The sequence below is a fragment of the Triticum urartu genome, chromosome 6A, assembly GCF_056163025.1.
Source record: "Triticum urartu cultivar PI428250 chromosome 6A, HENAU_Tu73, whole genome shotgun sequence".
Lineage (NCBI taxonomy): Eukaryota > Viridiplantae > Streptophyta > Magnoliopsida > Poales > Poaceae > Triticum > Triticum urartu.
In genome coordinates, this window is record NC_141878.1 from 172,619,260 (window position 1) to 172,628,101 (window position 8,842).

Here is an 8,842-nt window from a genome sequence, read left to right on the forward strand (position 1 = left end):
GGATGCAATTTCTATGGACAAAAGTTCTGATTTCTTTGGTCCGGGGTGTCTATTGAAATGCTACAAGTAACGCACGAGAATTGGTTTCTTTTTAGCATGAAAGCACCTATGAAAATACTTCCACAAAAAGGCCATTAGGACATATTCAACGAGGACCCATAGAATAGACACAATATCCGTTCGCGGATGCATCCGGATGCGTCCACGAATAATTATACATGAGTTATCCATCCAACCTTGTCCCCTAAACGCCCATCCCTATTTTTTAAGTCCGCAACACTCAAAATAATAGCATATCCAATCTTCTAGGAGTGAAAATATTAAAATGTGACACTAGTTCAAATGTAATTATTATAATCCAACTAAAATTTTGAAATAAAATAGTTCAACCTTGAATTGAACTCACACATATGCCCTCTCCACATCATTTTACCTCCTTGTCTCTGGGCGTGAGCTCTTGTTTGACCAACTAACCCAGAGATGGTCTTGACGAAGGTCGTCTACGGAGAATAGATACCGTCAACCGGTTAGTAGCGCTTGTTTTACTCATGCGCATTGGTGAAAGTGCAACTATCCCTAGGTGGTTTTGGTAATTCCTAACAACATATAGCTCATTGAGCTAATGCTATTTCAAGATTAATATCTCAGGAAAGCTCAATGATTGGCATGGCATGGATGAGAAAAGTGGACCCCTCAAAATGCTAAGGACAAAGGATTGGCTCAAGCTCAAAGCTCAAGACTCTACATTTTCCATTTTAGTGATCCAAGATCACATTGAGTCTATAGGAAAAGCCAATACTATCAAGGAGGGATGAGGTGTTGCTTAATGAGGATCTTGCTCAAAATGCTTAGTGATATGCTCCAAAACCCTCAACTACTTTCTCACATCCACATATGACCTAAACCAAAAGTCAAACTCGGCCCCACCGATTCTTCCTATCCGGCGCCATCAAGTTTCAAATGTCTTAGCCACTGCCACAAACCCTAGGCAAATCGGTCTCACCGATAGGGATCTCGATCTCATCGAGATGGGGTTGTAATCTCTCTGTTTCCCTTCATAACATTTCGGTCTCACTGAGATGAGCAGTCGGTCCCACTGAGATTGCAATGTAAACTCTCTGTTCTCCCTTCGTAACATTTCGGTCTCTCCGAAATGAGCGATCGGTCTCACCAAGTTTACCTGACCAACTCTCTGGTTAGCTTATTACCAAAATTGGTCTCACCGAGTTTGTGTAATCGGTCTCACCGAGATTACGTTATGCCCTAAGCCTAATCATATCGGTCCTACCGAGTTGCATGTCGGTCCCACCGAAAACCCTAATGGTCACTAGCTTTGCTAAATCGGTCAGACCGAGTTTAACCATTCGGTCCCACCGAGTTTGGGAAGTTATGTGTAACGGTTAGATTTTGTGTGGAGGCTATAAATACCTCTCCACCTCCTCTTCATTCGTGGAGAGAGCCATCAGAACAAACCTACACTTCCAACCTATATTTTCTGAGAGAGAACCACCTACACTTGTGTTGAGACCAAGATATTCCATTCCTACCATATGAATCTTGATCTCTAGCCTTCCCCAAGTTGCTTTCCACTCAAATCTTCTTTCCACCAAATCCAAATCCTGTGAGAGAGAGTTGAGTGTTGGGGAGACTATCATTTGAAGCACAAGAGCAAGGAGTTCATCATCAACACACCATTTGTTACTTCTTGGAGAGTGGTGTCTCCTAGATTGGCTAGGTGTCACTTGGGAGCCTCCGACAAGATTGTGGAGTTGAACCAAGGAGTTTGTAAGGGCAAGGAGATCGCCTACTTCATGAAGATCTACCGCTAGTGAGGCAAGTCCTTCATGGGCGATGGCCATGGTGGGATAGAGAAGGTTGCTTCTTCGTGGACCCTTCGTGGGTGGAGCCCTCCGTGGACTTGCGCAACCGTTACCCTTCGTGGGTTGAAGTCTCCATCAACGTGGATGTACGATAGCACCACCTATCGGAACCATGACAAAAACATCCGCGTCTCCAATTGCGTTTGAATCCTCCAAACCCTTCCCTTTACATTCGTGCAAGTTACATGCTTTATTTTCCGCTGCTCATATACTCTTTGCATGCTTGCTTGAATTGTGTTAAGATTGCTTGACTTGTTCAAAGTTGCTAAAATCTGACAAGAACTAAAATTGGGAAAATGGTAGATTTTTATTTGGTCAAGTAGTCTAATCACCCCCTCTAGACATACTTTCGATCCTACAAGTGGTATCAGAGCTCTGGTCTCCATTTGCTTTGATTTTCATTGCTTTTGGAAGTCATAGCCTTGGTTTCACAACCTAAGAGAGTATGGCGTCTAGCGAGGGAAATTACCACCGTAGAGGTCCTTGCTTTGATGGCACTAATTTTGCTAGTTGAAAGCATAAGATGAAGATGCATATTCTTGGACATAACCCCGCCGTTTGGGCTATTGTGTGTGTTGGCTTGCAAGGTGAATTCTTTGATGGGAGAGAACCGAACCGTGAAGCTACCGCGGAAGAGTTGAAGATGCTGCAATACAATGCTCAAGCTTGTGATATCCTCTTCAACGGATTGTGCCCTGAAGAATTCAACAAAATTAGCCGTCTTGAGAATGCAAAGGAAATTTGGGATACTTTGATTGATATGCACGAAGTTACTGACTCCGTCAAGGAATTCAAGTTGGATGTTCTTCAAAGTCAACTTGACAAGTTCAAAATGAAGGATGGTGAAGGTGTCGCTAAAATGTACTCTAGGCTTGCTCTTATCACAAATGAGATTGCCGGCTTAGGAAGTGAAGAGATGACCGACAAATTCATCATCAAGAAGATCCTAAGAGTTTTGGATGGAAAATATGATGCCGTATGCACATTGATCCAAATGATACCAAATTACAAAGATCTCAAGCCAACAGAAGTCATTGGAAGAATTGTTGCTCATGAGATGTCACTCAAGAATAAGGAGGAGCTCCATAACAAGTCAAGTGGTGCTTACAAAGCCTCATGTGAAGCTCCCACATCATCAAGTGAGAAACAAACCTTCAATGAAGAATTAAGCCTAATGGTGAAGAACTTCAACAAGTTCTACAAGAGTAGAAGCAAAGAGAGAAGTTCCAAGTCAAGGTCCTACAATGACTGTCGCCGTTCTGGGAACGGGGGTCCCTAGACTTGCCTGCCTGCGGCCTGCGGCGTGGCTCAAAGGGGGGCCCAGCATGGCCCATCTTCACCAACACAAACCCAAGACCCTCGCGAGGGGCCAAGCCTCGCGGGGCGGACGACGCGGAGCTTCCTCAGGCGCGGCCTCGTCAGGCTGGCTCACGAGGAGGCGGAGAGATCAAGGCGGGGTACCTCACGAGGTGCCCGTGACGCAAGCCATGACGACCAGGGGCGCCAGGCGGGTGCCAGCCCGCGCAGCGTCCTCCCTTCCTCTTTGGTGCAAAGGGGGCAAGCGCAGCCGCGGAGTACCGAGGCATCAGGCAAAGGTTGCCATTTCGGTGCAACGAGACCAAGACCAGGAGGACTACGAGACGGAGGTCACCATGGAGCCCAAGACGGCGTCATCACTAGAGCTTTGCGCAGGCGAAGACTACTTTTGTCAGGATAGTTGATACTGGTTGTCCCCCTTCAAATTAGCCCGCCATTGTTGGCTCCCTTCCCGCTCAATATTTGGGAAGAGGACCAGGGCCTCTATTAATAGGACCAGCCACCCACAGAGCAAGAGCCAGGCAGGAAGGCAGAAAAAGAGAGAGAGAGAGAAGGGTGACTAAGCTCCTCCCAGCAGTTCATCACCCCAGTCAAGAACAGGCCCTCGGGAGGCTGTTCTTCCTTGTATTGTTCATCATCATCAGCCCAAGAGGCAATCCACCACACCACACACGGGAGTAGGGTATTACACCACAACGGTGGCTCGAACCAGTATAAACCCTGTGTCTCTTGCGTTGTTCTTTCCTTAGTTCAGATTCTAGCAAGGCAGAGGGGTGCAGGTAGGTAGGAGGCGAAATCTCCGCGCGCACCCCAGTGTTCGAACCTCAAGGGTCTGCCGAAACCCGAAATCCGACATTTGGCGCGCCAGGTAGGGGTGCGCCGGGATTCGTCTTCCACCACCCCGTTCTCCTCCGACCATCACGCCCATGTCTGATGCTCATCGGGCCCGCGCCAAGCGCCGGGCCGCGCTCGCTTCCCGCGTCGCCCAGACGGCCCCTGTCGGCGGGCGACCTCGCCGTTCCCCGTCACCTGCCATCAACGCCGCCACCGGCCCGGCGGGGGACGAGCATCAAGCATCGTCCCAGCATCCGTCCGTGCGGCAAGACGGCCGCACCGTAACTCCCTCGCTCACCCCAGCTGGTTCTTCGTCCCGCACGCCCCCCGCGCCCATGGAGGCTCGGGCTGCACTCATTGCGGCGAACGAGCTCCTGCGCTACCATCCCGTCGACGACGTCTACGAAGAATGGCTCGACCGCGTCGCCGAGCTTGTTCGCGCCGCAGGGGGCTCTCCTACGCCGTCCGTTCCGCTGCACCGCACCCCGCCCCGCGCGGGCAGTGAAGCCTCGGCGGCACCCCGGCCTCCTCCTCCTCAGGAAGGCGCCATGGCTCCAAGGCACGTGGCCCCTGGGCGGAACCCGCTCCGTCAGGCGCCAGCGCAGCAAGAGCAGAGCTGTCAAGAAGTCCCTCGCCCGCAGGAAGCTGCCCGGGCGCTCCCTGCTCCAGCACGTCGCGACCATGCTCCTGCTCCCGCGCGTCAGGACCCCGTGCTGCTCCCAGCTGCAGCGCGTGGGGACATGCAAGACCAAGTTCCCCGTCATCCAAGGCCTCCCGTGGCCACAGCAGGCTGCCGCGCCTTCACCGCCGAGCTACGCAACGTCGTGTGGCCCGGCAAGTTCAAGCCAGACTTGCCTCCTCGCTACGACGGCACGGCTGACCCTGTGGAGTTCCTCCAGCTCTACGAGCTGGGCATCGAAGCTCAACGGAGACGAGAAGGTCATGGCGAACTGGTTCCCCATGGCGCTCAAGGACGGGGCCCGCACCTGGCTCCTGAACCTGGCTCCAGGCACATTCTCCTCCTGGGACGAGATGCGCACCCGCTTCATCGCCAACTTCCAAGGCACTCACGACCGGCCACCCGCCGTGAGCGACATGCGCCGCATCAAGCAACAGCCCGGGAAGACCCTGCAGAAGTACATCCAACGCTTCAATAGCGCGCGCCTCAAGATTCCCAAGGTGACTGAGGAGGCCATCATCTCGGCCTTCTCCGACGGCGTGCGCGACGTCAAGATGAAGGAGGAGCTGGCGATGCAGGAAGACCTATGCACTTCCCTGGAGCTGTTCAACTTGGCAACCAAGTGTGCCAGGGCCGAGGAAGGGCGTCTCTCCCTCCTCGAGCTGCCTGCCGTAGACCCAGAAGAGAAGAAGCCCAAGGCCAAGGATGTGAAGCGCGAGGGGGCTGCCGTGCTCGCGGCAGAACCAGACACCAAGCGGGGCAGACATCAGCCCGAACCTTTCAAGGGCAGCCGGTACTGTGTGTACCATGACCTCCACACCCACAACACCAACGAATGTCAAGAGCTCCGAGCCGTGCGAGAAGGAAGGATCGGCCGTCGCCCTGACTGCAGTGACCGGGGCTACGGCCGAGGAGGAGGAAGGAACGCATGACGCTGGGAAGACCGTAGCCCGCGCCAAGGGTGGCGCGATCAACCTCGCGAGGATCGCTAGCAAGACCCGCCTCGCGAGGGAGGATGGAGAGATCAGCCTCGCGAGGGAGACTGGAGGGATCAACCTCGCAAGGATCGCCCACAAGGCAATGCAGGCCTCCCACCGCTGCCGCCGCAGCCAAGGAGAAACGAGGACCGCCACCAGGACGATGGGGCTGGGGGCTTCCAGGAGCCGCGCGCGATCGCCTGCATCTTGGGCGGGGCACAAGCCCCAGCCTCTCAGCGTATCTTCAAGCAGTTCGCCCGCGAAATGAACGCAGTCCTCCCCAGGATCGAGGCCACGCGCCCTCTCAGGTGGTCGGTGTGCGCCATCACGTTCAGCTCAGCAGATCAGCTCAAGTGTGCGGCTACAGCCGGAGTTCCCCCGATGCTTTGTTCCCCAATCATCAGCAACGTGGTGGTCACCAAGACCCTCATCGATGGCGGGGCAGGGCTCAACGTCCTGTCCGTGGAAACATTCAACAACCTCCAAGTGCCCTACAACCAGCTTCAGCCAACCAAGCCTTTCTCCGGTATCACCGACAGCTCCATGGTCCCGATTGGGCAGGTCCGCCTCCCTGTCACCTTCGGGGCACGTGACAACTACCACACCGAACTTATCGACTTCGACGTCGCTCACATTCGCCTGCCGTACAACGCCATCCTTGGGTACCCAGCGCTGGCCAAGTTCATGGCCGTAACTCACCACGGCTACAACGTCCTCAAGATGCCAGGAAGCGGCGGAGTCATCACAGTGCCCTGTGAAGAGAAGGATGCGGTGTGTTCCCTGGAACGAGCCTTTCAGGCCGCGTCACTGGAAGAACCGGATCGTGGAAGCAGGAGGCCTCCCGAGACCGCCCCTAAGAAGAAGAAGACATCGTCCGGCCCGACCACTCAGGAGGCAGGCCCCTCTGGGCCCGCGCCTGCCCATGGGGAACCTCCTTCCATCGCATAGGAAAGCGCGCCCGGCGCCCTCCTCGGGCAGGGCTCGGGGGCTCTCCCCTGGAGGGCCACCGACCTAGCCGGGGTCACGAGGGAGGCGCTTGGGCACCACATGGAGGCGTGTTTCGAAGCACGTTTCCCTCAAGAAGGAGCGAGGCAAGGAGATCCAGACCCTCAGGAGTTCGTCAGCAAGGCCATTCAGGAGCTTCAGGAGTCAAGAGTCATGAAAGGCGGCCGCCGCCTGCCAGCAGTGGCTCCCCATCTAGGCGAGGATGGTGGGCTGCGCGTCTGCATCGACATACCAGGGCTCAACCGAGTCGCCTCTCTGGAGCGCCTCTGGCCCTCGCGAGTGGGGCGCTGCGGAGGTCCACCCCACAGCTACGTTCGCATGCCTGACGGCTTGCCGAACGCGGCTGCCACGTACCAGCGCCTCATGAGGGGCATCATGGAGGCACAAGAGGCCAGGCGTTCCGCAGCCCTGGCAGGGATGGAGATGGCCCGTGAGGAGCCGCCAGCGCCTCCAGAGCCTCTCGAGGCCCCTGGGCCTGGGGGCTCGTGAGGATCGGCTCCCGTAGCCCACCGAGTCTGCTACACCAACACCCCTTCGTCCTCAACGTCATCAGGTGACATCTTTCAAGTTTTTATTTCCAGCTGGGAGCGCCCCCCCAGGGCTGCATTATTCCCAGGCCGCGTGGGTCCGTCCCTGTGGCGTGTATCCCTTTTTATTCCATATTGTTAGCTCGCCTTGTTGGGGGCGCCCCTCGGGCTGCACGATCCCCAAGCCGCTCGGGCCAGAGCGGCACGTATCCTGTTTACGTTTATTTCCGATTATGCGTTAGACCCACCATGCTTGATTATTTGATGACGGTCCACAGCACCTCTTCTTCTCCATGCCGACCACTTGCACGTTAAAGGGGGGGGGGTACCTGAGCATCGCGACTCAGGGCTCTTACTGGCTCTCCAGCCCTCACCCTCTGGCCTTGTCCATGGCATCGCGACCTGGCATACCAGCGACGGCTGAGACCAGCTCGAGGGCCGGGACCCGAGGATGTAGAGTGCCGACATCTAACCAAATTTGCAGGGACACATCACAAGATAAGGCCCAGTGTCAGGCGCAACCCGCCTAGAGGTAGGGCCCCGTGAGTCCCGCGCTGGCTCACGGGTGCCCAGATACACCTCGCCAGGCCCTACCGTGCCAGCCACGTGTCAGGGCGGGGCTGTACACGCCCCGGGGGCTCCTCCCGGAGGGGGGCCCCCTCCCACGTACCAGTGGAAGCACCATGCTCCGCGCTGGTTGACGACACTACCGAGGAGCGGCTATGCCCGTACACATACGGTAGCGCTATGCTCCGCGCTGGTGATAAACAACTGAGGGTGGCCCCCGGGCCGCACCAACCTCAGGGAGCCCAGAGCTCAGTGTCTAGCCTCGTCGTAACGCCTCCCCTCGGGAGTGCCGCGCGAGGGGGCTCGGCACGGGGGCTGCGTCTAGGTCACACCCAGACGCACGCCGCTCAGCCAGGTCCCCCCGGGCCTGGTTCGTCACGCGTCTCTCCTCGAGCGGAGCCAAGGTACGAAGGCCGTTCGTGCGTCAAGGGGGACTCCTGAGCATCGCGACTCAGGAGGCTAACTGGTCACGTAGCCCCTCACTCCATGGCCCTGTCCTGGTTTCCGGTCGGGACCAACGCTGGGTGAGGTACGCGCGCAGCCGGGCTCTGCAGACGTAGAACGATAGATCCACCCGCATCACACCTCCCTACTTGCTGTTCGTGCGCCAAGGGGGACTCCTGAGCATTGCGACTCAGGAGCCTAACTTGTCACGTGGCCCCTCACTTCTTGGCCCCGTCCTGGTTTCCGGTCGGGACCAATGCTGGGTGAGGCATGCGCGGGGCCGGGCTCTGTCGGCGTAGAACATAAGCAAGTAGGAAGGAAGGGCACAAATTTCAAGGAATTCAAAAGCAAATATTATAGTCCACACTGTTATCTCAATGCCAAACGCAAGTTTAAACGCCTCCTCGAGGCATGATACATGTGCAAGAATTAAAGGCAGGACAGGAGCCGCGATGGAGTCACTTGTCGGCGATGGAGCAGCGCGGATTGGGTACGCCTCACGGAGCGGTGGGGTCGGCAGCGCCTTGCTTCGGCTTGGTGCTGAAGGCCCGGAACTTCCCCAGCAGGGCCTCTGCGCGACCCTTCATGGCCTCGGCCTCGGCAGCGGCACGC